The 9,514-nt window shown below is 42.1% G+C and overlaps 1 non-coding gene across 1 annotated transcript; it reads right to left on the reverse strand.

Moving 5' to 3' along the window:
- Window positions 1-6,552: 6,552 nt before the first annotated feature.
- Window positions 6,553-6,655, reverse strand: LOC112613673. Its single transcript, XR_003116998.1, has one exon. It is a non-coding gene; the product is annotated as a small nucleolar RNA U13 (small nucleolar RNA).
- Window positions 6,656-9,514: the final 2,859 nt, after the last annotated feature.

The raw sequence follows: 9,514 nt of genomic DNA on the forward strand, positions 1-9,514 counted from the left end.
AAAAAGCAGGAGTTGCAGTCCTAGTCTCCGATAAAACAGACTTTAAACCAACAAAGATCAAAAGAGACAAAGAAGGCCATTGCATAATGGTAAAGGGATCAATGCAACAAGAAGAGTTAACTATCGTAAATACATATGTACCCAATATAGGAGCACCCAGATTCATACAGCAAGTTCTTAGAGACCTACAAAGAGACTTAGACTCTCACATAATAATAGTGGGAGACTTTAACACCTCACTGTCAATATTAGACAGATCAAAGAGACAGAAAATTAACAAGAATATTCAGGACTTGAGCTCAGTTCTGGACCAAGTGAACCTAATAGACATCTACAGAACTTTCCACCCCAAATCAACAGAGTATACATTCTTCTCAGCACCACATCACACTTATTCTAAAATTGGTCACATAATTGGAAGGAAAACACTCCTCAATTTTTTCTTCAAAGCAGCATTCATACTGGTTTCCTGCAGAGCTTATTTTGATACACACCATCTTACAGTTTTCTGTTGTCATTCCTGTAGGCAGCTGCAGAATAAAACCCTGCCATCAAACGTCATTCCCACAACATTTACTTTTCTGTTCCTGGATCCATTTTTTTCAAGTGGGACGTCTGGCCGTTTGCTGTCTGTATTAATTTTCTGGGGCTGCCATAACGAAGTCCTGCAGTCTGGTTGGTTTAAACAACAGAAATTAATTTTCTCACGGTTTTGGAGGTTGAGAGTTGCAGATAAAGATGTTGGCAGACTGGTTTCTTCTGAGGCTGCTTTTCTGGAATTGTAGATGGCCATCTCCTCCTTGCGGTCTTCTCCCTGTGTGTCCAAATTTTCTCTTCCTATAAAGACACCATTCATAATGGATTAGGGTCCACCCTAGTAATGTCATTTTAGCTTGCCTCTTTAAAGACACTGTCTCCCAATGCAGTCACATGTTGATATGAATTTTTTGGGGATAGTCCATAATGTTGCCAGAGCATTGCAGTGCTAAATAGGGGGTATTGCAGGCAACATGAATAAATCACTAAGTTCAAAATTTCAGAATGCTGTAAGAAAATACATAATCAAAAATACATATATAATCTGGTTGGGTACACGAGATCAAGCCTGAAATCCCAGCACTTTGGGAGGCTGAGGCGGCTGGATCACCTGAGGTCAAGAGTTTGAGACCAGCCTGGCCAACACAGTGAAAGCCCGTCTCTACTAAAAATCCAAAAATTAGCCGGGCATGGTGGCAGGTGCCTGTAATCCCAGCTACTCTGGAGACTGAGTGGGGAGAATCACTTGAACCCGGAAGGTGGAGGTTGCAGTGAGCTGAGATCACGCCACTGCACTCCAGCCTGGGCATACCAGGCTGAGTGAGACAACATAAAAAAAAAATACATATACAATCAAAGTGTTCAATCATATTGGAAACTCCATCGGAAAAGTGGATTCCACAAAGAAAAGAATTTCCTGGCTTTGGTGGATGTGGCAGGAATAACATACATAGCAGTATGTTTCTATGGACCAGGGTTTCCAAAACCTAAATCAAAAACAGAAGGTAGTGGATTATTTACCTCATTATCTGAAATACACATCACCTAGTCCTCTTCCTTAGAATACACACGAATCACACTCACACATACACATACTCACATATCCCGCTGGAATTTAATTTTTGAAATTTCACGTACAGTTTTCAAGGAACTCTGACATCTTTCATCTTGGCTGGTTTCTACTGCAATCCTATTAAACAAATACAGTTAAGTTCATTATTTTCCATTGACAGATAAGACCACTCAAAGTCAAAAGAAATTAAGTGACCTTCCCACAAGATATTCCCCTCTCAGCTCTTTTAATAAATTTATTAAGATTCTTTGGGTAGCAAATAACATAAACCCAATTCATATTGGTTTAAGTAAATAGAAAAAATAAGCTTATGTAACTAAAGACCAAGGGTAGATCTTTTTGACCAAAAGGATAGCTAGGTCCAGGTTTGGAAAGGACATCATTAGAAATTAGTCGGGGCCGGGCGCGGTGGCTCAAGCCTGTAATCCCAGCACTTTGGGAGGCCGAGACGGGCGGATCACGAGGTCAGGAGATCGAGACCATCCTGGTTAATACGGTGAAACCCCGTCTCTACTAAAAAGTACAAAAAACTAGCCGGGCGAGGTGGCGGGCGCCTGTAGTCCCAGCTACTTGGGAGGCTGAGGCAGGAGAATGGCGTGAACCCGGGAGGCGGAGCTTGCAGTGAGCTGAGATCTGGCCACTGCACTCCAGCCTGGGCGACAGAGCGAGACTCCATCTCAAAAAAAAAAAAAAAAAAAAAAAAAAAGAAATTAGTCTCTCTCTGTGTCTTGGCTCTGATTTTCTTGATTTGTCTTCATTTTCAGCTAGCTTCTCGCCTCTTGGGGGCAAGATGGCCACCAGCAGCTTCAGAGTTCTCTCCTCATGGGAGCAACCTCAATAGAAACCATGTGCTGTTCTCCAACATAAAACATACTTGATTTTAGAGAAGAATTTGTAAGTGAAGACTGTTTTTTGTTTGTTTGTTTGTTTTTTCTCATAGGCTTTTTTTGATGGATTAAGACTCTTTGTTGTTTAATGATGTAGTTGAATTTCTTTTTGTCTTCATTTGTGCATTCCACACCCATGGCAGACATCACCAGTCAGTCATGGAATATTTTCTTGCTGGTTTCTTTTTTTTTTTTTTTTTGAGACAGAGTCTAGCTCTGTAGCCCAGGCTGGAGTGCAGTGGTGTGATCTCTGGTCACTGCAACCTCTGTCTCCTGAGTTCAGGTGATTTTCCTGCCTCAGGCCTCAGTCTCCAAGTAGCTGGGATTACAGGCAGGTGCCACCATGCTTGGCTAATTTTTTATTATTAGTAGAGACAAGGTTTCACCATATTGGCCAGGCTGGTCTCAAACTCCTGACCTCAAGTGATCCACCCGCCTCAGCCTCCCAAAGTGCTGGGATTACAGGCATGAGACACTGCGCCTGGAGTATTTGCTGTTTTCAGTCAGTAAGATCTGGTGTGTGAGTTAAAACCTTAGACCTCCTGCAAGCAAGGATGCACATCCTGGTGTCATTTTCTTCATCATACTCTTGTTTTTTTTCTTTTTGAAAATTCATCAATTACTTGAATGTTTTTTCCAGAAGCTTCTCTGGCTGTCGATGATAAGTGTTTCCCCAATAAAACCTAAATGAACCAAGTAACAGTGAAGTGAATCACTGAAGCATAGCTGGACTCTTCGTTACCCTCTCCTTTGCCCAATCCTCTCCCCAGCAGACCAGGAGCTTACCCTTAACATCCAGAAAACTCTGCAGAGCCATTTGGCCCAGTTCATCCTGATTAAGAATAGGCATTCATGATAATGATGACTTTTCAAATTAGAGCCTGAGTATTTGCTGCTACCATATATTTAACACAATCGCATTTGAAAGACTGCATCAACTGACCCAATTTGGGCATTTTAAAGGTAACACAAAGTGACGATATCACATTAACTAATAACTCTGCAGAAATTACAGAAATGTTTGCATTGCAGTGGGAAAGAAAAGCCAGACACCCTCTTTCCCCTCCCTTTCCACTCTCCCTACCCCACACAGTGACAGATGGCAATGGTGAGTCTGTGAAACCTCTGGTCTCCGGTCCTGTCTTGCCCACAACCGGCATGTTGGTGGCTGTAGTGGTCTCTGAGCATGAGTGGCAACAAGACAGAGCCAGCAAGTACCCTACAGGCCATTGCGAGTTGCTGATGAATTAATAGGCTGACAACCAGTAGTTGCAGGAAGATTTGCCACTGAGTTTGATGAGACAGTTTTCTATGCCTAAGAGAGTTGTGGCACAAGGAAGCCTTTTTGCTAAGAGACCATGACCTCCCCTAGTGTCTTGGCTGTTTAGGTCTAACACATTAAGAAGCTGTTTCTAAGAGTAAAATAAAGAAATCAAACCCAGCGGGGACCTGGTGAGAGCGTCCTCTGTGTCTTGGGTGGGAGGGTCTTGGCCAGGGCTGCAAGAGGCCAGCTTTCAAGTGCTTGAAATCCTGGGTGAAAGGCAGGTGAGTACTGGGACCACAGTAATGCAGGCGGCAGGGAGAGTTATAGGGGGTGTCAGCAGGAACACAAGGCAGGAGGCACAGGCAGGAGCACACGCAGTGGAAGTGCACAGGCAGGAGGCAACTCAGTGGAACTTGGTGCAGGGAACAAGGCTTCCTGCAGCTGTATCTTAAAAAGTGAGTAGGATTTGGACAGACCAGGGAGCTACACCGGGCAAGGTGATTGATGCCAGTGATGCCAAGGGACTTCCACTGGTGGTGTGTTCCCAGGTGAAGAAACCAGGCTTCATTTCTGTGGGCAGAAGGAGCCTACAGTGACTGATTGGAGGCACAGCTGTGAGAAGAGCGTTTGTGAGGGCTCTGAGAACAGCGCTTTCTATCCATCACTTAACTTCACTGCCTCTTCTAGACCAACACATGTGCTAAGCTGTCATTTATTTACTCACAACTTCCACTGAGCACCCATCTGTGCCTATGCTGTGCTCTGTCCATGAGGCGGGCACGGTGTCTTTCTGAGGTCATGTGGGTGTGAAGGACCTTTGGGGCTCACACACCTTGGACAGCTCCTGGCCCAGGGTATACACTTACAATTATGGGTTGAATAAATGTCTCCATACCATGTCTTCAGATGATCAGTCAATCAGACCCAATGCTTAAGGTTCTCTTTCTCATTTTGTTACTCACATGACAGGTGGGTTCAATGGCTTGGCGGGTGACGTCCAGTACCACAACCAAGGCGGGTTTAACAAGGGGATTTGATGCCTTGCAGCAAGTAAGGAGGACATCGGGGATAGTTCCCAAGCAGCGCCTCCCAAAGCAAAGGTGAAAGCCTGGCTTTTATTGGGCTGGTGAGCTGAGTCATTGAATGTGGAGCTGGAGTAAAGCCCGTCACTGATCATGTTCCACATACCTCACATGCACGGAAAATGGTGAATGAGCTCCTCCCTGGGCAGGGATTTTAGTACACTAACAAGGGGAGTTCTCCAAAGTTCCTCTCCAACTCAGGCATCTCTGGGTCAAACCCATTTTTGTTTTTACAGGGCTGAGATTCTTCCTGGAACTTTTTGAAACAACAACACCGGCTGCAGTCATTACCAGTGGGAGCTTGTTCGCAGGGCATGCACAGAAACCTGTGGACTCCCCAAGAGTGTGGTCAAGTAGCAAAAGTAGAACCAGGAGATGGAGCGGGGGCAGGGTCTGATTAGAGCTGGGGAAAGGCTCCAGGTGGTTTGTCTGATGAGACAGTTTCTAAGTAATGAAGACAGTTCATAGGTAATGAGGAAGTATCCTCCAGCTAAGCTGTAGCCCCAAGCAAGCTATCTGGTTCCCAAAAGCATGGCAGACTAATACCTCCTTCCAGAGTGGTCCTGGGGAATACTAGACAGGATTCACTGAAGAAAGCACCACACTGAGAAACTTCCATCCCAAAGGTGCAGTAATGGCAGATTTGGCAAAAATAATTGGAAAACAGTGTCATGGCATCTCAAATTATTCCACATCTCTCTATCTCTATCACCACCACGGGCATTCAGGCCATTGTTGCCTTGCCCTGAAAGTCTAAAACAGTCCTCAGTTTTCATCCATATCCTCCTGTCTGCCGTTCTCCACAGTGCATCCAGAATCATCTTTTTAAAATACACATTCTGTTAAGTCCCTTTCCTGCTTAAAATCCTCTGATGACTTCTCATTAAAATGAGGGTAAAATCCAAATTCCTTATCAGGGCCTATTGGGCCCTAAAAGACTTGTCCCAAATCTCCTCCTCTATCTTATCTCATGTGACTAAAATTCAGCTACAGTGGCCTTTATTTTGTTTCCAAACACATCAAGCTCCTTCTGATCCTATGGCTTTGTTCTTATGGTCCCTGTCACCTGGAATATACTCTTTCATACTTTTCTTATAACTGAATTCTCAACCTTCTGTCCCAGCTAAAATGTCACCTCCTCAAAGAGTTCTTCTCTTGCCACTTTATCTTCTCCACCTCAATCAGTTTTTAACCTAGGCAACTCTGATAAATTACTCATGACATTCAAACATGTATCTACAGTGGCTCTAAATAACTGAAAGTCAGCTTTGCAAGGGCAGGGATCTTGTCCATCCTTGTCCACAGCAGTTTTTTAAGCTCCTAGAATGAGCGCCATGTTCCGTATTCCGTTAGTATTTGTTAGATAAGTGGCTGGATGGATAAATGGTGATTGTCCAAGGCAATGTAGTTCCTAGATGCTATGGAAAGCAGCCAACCTCAACCAGAAGCTGTTTAGGAAATTTTGAAATCAAAGAATCTCCGGCTCTTAGAGCCACAGAGTCCTTGGCAAGAAACAGGTTTCTCAGCACAGAGTACCACCAAGTATAGAAGCAGACAATTCAGATGAAAGCCAGCTTCTTCCATTGCAATGAGATTAAATCTGCTAGTAGGGTCAAGTGCAAGGCACCTTAGTTTCTCCCATCTGCTTACATTGAGATGATGACTAACTTTCAAATTGCTGTGTTGTGCAACCTGTCTTATTCTACTTCACATGGGATGGGTCACATATTGGTGCTATGAGACAGTTTGAGGGAGGCACATCTCACACATGAGTATGAAGCCCAATCATCACACTTATAAACTATAGAGGGATCAACCTATTGTATTTTGGAAGGAAGGGAATAATTTTGGGAATCAGTAAAAACTGAGCATGTGCTTCAACTGTCTGTGGGCACTTGTTTTCCCCACTCTAAGAATGACCCATTCTGGAATAATCTGAATACATTTAGCTGTCCACTTCACCTGGTAGACACCAGACAGCCATGGAGTACAGACTCCTGACACAAGATGAAAGTGGTTCTGATCCTGAATTCCTTCCAGCAGTGACACTTCCCGACATCATCAATCACTCAGACCCAGAGAGTGGGCAGAGAGCTTTGGGCTAAGGTCCTCAGCAGTCCTTTAGCTGATGAATGTGTCTGTAGGCTTAGAGACATTTTCTGTGTTCTTTTTTTTTTTTTTAATCAAAGTAATACATTGAATGGTGAAAAAAAAATCAAAAGGTAAAGGAATAGGTTATTATGAAAGCCAAGTTTAATGTGCTTCCTCCATCTCATGTCTCAGAGATAATTTCTTCAGGTAGTTTCTGTCTTATTTCATTTGTTTTTTACCTCCATTGTGTGAAATAATATGAATGTATATCTGTATTGATTTATTAAATTGAGGCCAGGCACAGTGGCTTACACTTATAATCCCAGCACTTTGGGAGGCTGGGGCTGGAGGACCGCTTGAAGCTAGGAGTTCAAGACCAGACTAGGCAATATAGGAAGTCCCTATCTCAAAATTTCCCAAAGGAAAGAAAATATTTTTTAACATTGACTAGGCAAGATGATACACACCTGTAGTTCTGATGACTCAAGAGGCTGAAGCAGGAGGATTGTTTGAGCCTGGGATTGTTTGAGGCTGCAGTGAACTCTGATGACACCACTGTACTCCAGTCTGGGTGACAGTGAGACCCTGACTCTAAGAAAAAAGAAAAAAATAAAAATAATTTAAAAGATGTATTAAATTTGGACAATATCTATTGACTCTCTAAAATAAGAAATAAGGACTTAGCTCACCAGTACCTCTTCCTCTGTTTCTCTTCTTCATGTTTAATAGTTGTATTATTTTTAACTCTTCCATTGATTACATTGTTCCCAACATTTTATTATGACTCTTTTCAAACACACACAAAGTTCATAGAATTTCACAGAGAACACCCATATTCATACCATATAGATTATTTCATCAACATCTTACTCTACTTGCTTTATCACATATCTGTTCATTTGTCTGTGCCTCTAACTGTCATCAGTCCATCTTATTTTTTGATGTGTTTCAAAGTAAGTTGGAGACATCAGTGCACTCCACCTGTCAACACTTCAGCTTGCAATACTGATCCAGAGTTCAGGGTCAGCCATGCAGTCATCACCACAATCCAGTCTTAGAATATTCCACCACCCCACGCTGAGGCAGAGAAATTGCTTGAACCTGGGAAATGAAGACTGCAGTGAGCCAAGATCGCGCCACTGCACTCCAGCCTGGTGACAGAGCGAGACTCTGTCTCAAAACAAAACAAAACAAAAATTTCTGATACCCATTTATAGTCGATACGACTCTCAGCCCAATCCTTTTCTTTCTTTATCTTTTTGAAATGAAATGTATATAAAATTCAATACATGGATCTTAAGTGTACTCTCAAATGAGTTTTGACATATGCATACTCCTGTGTAGCCAAATAGGTACTAAACATTACCACTGTCCCAGGGTTTTCTCCACGTCCCTGCACTGTCCGCAGCACAGAGACAATGACTGTTCAGATTTGTTCCATGGTAGATTAGTTTTCCTTGTTCTATAACTGATACGGAAAGAATCCGTATAATAAATAATGTTTTATAAACAGCGTTTCTTTTTCAATCAGCATAATGTTTTTTGAGATGGTTCATGCCACTGCCTATGTCAGTTGTCTCTCTGGTTGTTTATTGATGGCCTGTTTCCATGAGTTTTTGCTCATCATAAATAAAGCTGCTATAAACATACTTGTACAAGTATGTTATTTGCAGACGTATGTTTTTATTTCTTGCAGATATGCACCTAGAAGCAGAAATGTTGTGTGTATTTAGCTTTATAAGAAACCACCAGAACAATTTTCCAAAGTGAATGTACCACTTTATGTTCCCACTAATAATGCTTCAGAATTCTAGTTCCTCAATATCTTTGCTGATATTTCACTGTTCTGGTAGTTGTGTCTCATTATAGTTTTAATTTGCAGTTCCCTGATGACTAATGATGTTAAGTGTTTTTTTGTGTGTTCATTGGCACTTGTGTTGTGTGTGTGTATGCATGTGTATGTGTGAAGTGGTCTGCCTATTCCCAAGTCATAAGGTTATTCTATAATTTTCTTCTAGAAGTTTTACTTATTATATTTTAAAAATATAATATTGAGATATAATTTGTATGCCAAAAGTTGTAAGTGTGCAATTGAATGGTATTGGTAATTTGTAGAGCTGTGCAACCGTCACCACAATCTAGTTTCAGAACATTCCCATCATCCTAGAAATGTTCTCCTACCCATTTAAAACCAACATCACTCCCATCTGAGCAGTAGCCAAACACCACTCTGCTGTCTCCATACATTTGCCTTTTCTAGACATTTCCATCTATAGGAATTTACCCAAGAAAATTCAAACACATGTCTACAAAAATACATGTAAGTAAATGTCCATAGCAGTATTATTCATAATGGCCAGCAGCTTGAATTAATTTAACTTTAAATATAATTTAGCATTATTGCTTGCTCCAGGAACTCTCTGCTGTCCACTTTCTGGATGAGAATCTTGACACCTTTAACCCTTTCTCTATCTTTTCCATCTACTTCAGCCTCCCCATCCAGGATCCACCCTCCATCAGCCATGTTTCTACTTTTACATCTGAAGGTTACTCATACTTAAATACTTTTTTTTTGGGAGAC

The sequence above is a fragment of the Theropithecus gelada genome, chromosome 19 (assembly GCF_003255815.1).
Source record: "Theropithecus gelada isolate Dixy chromosome 19, Tgel_1.0, whole genome shotgun sequence".
Taxonomy (NCBI): domain Eukaryota; kingdom Metazoa; phylum Chordata; class Mammalia; order Primates; family Cercopithecidae; genus Theropithecus; species Theropithecus gelada.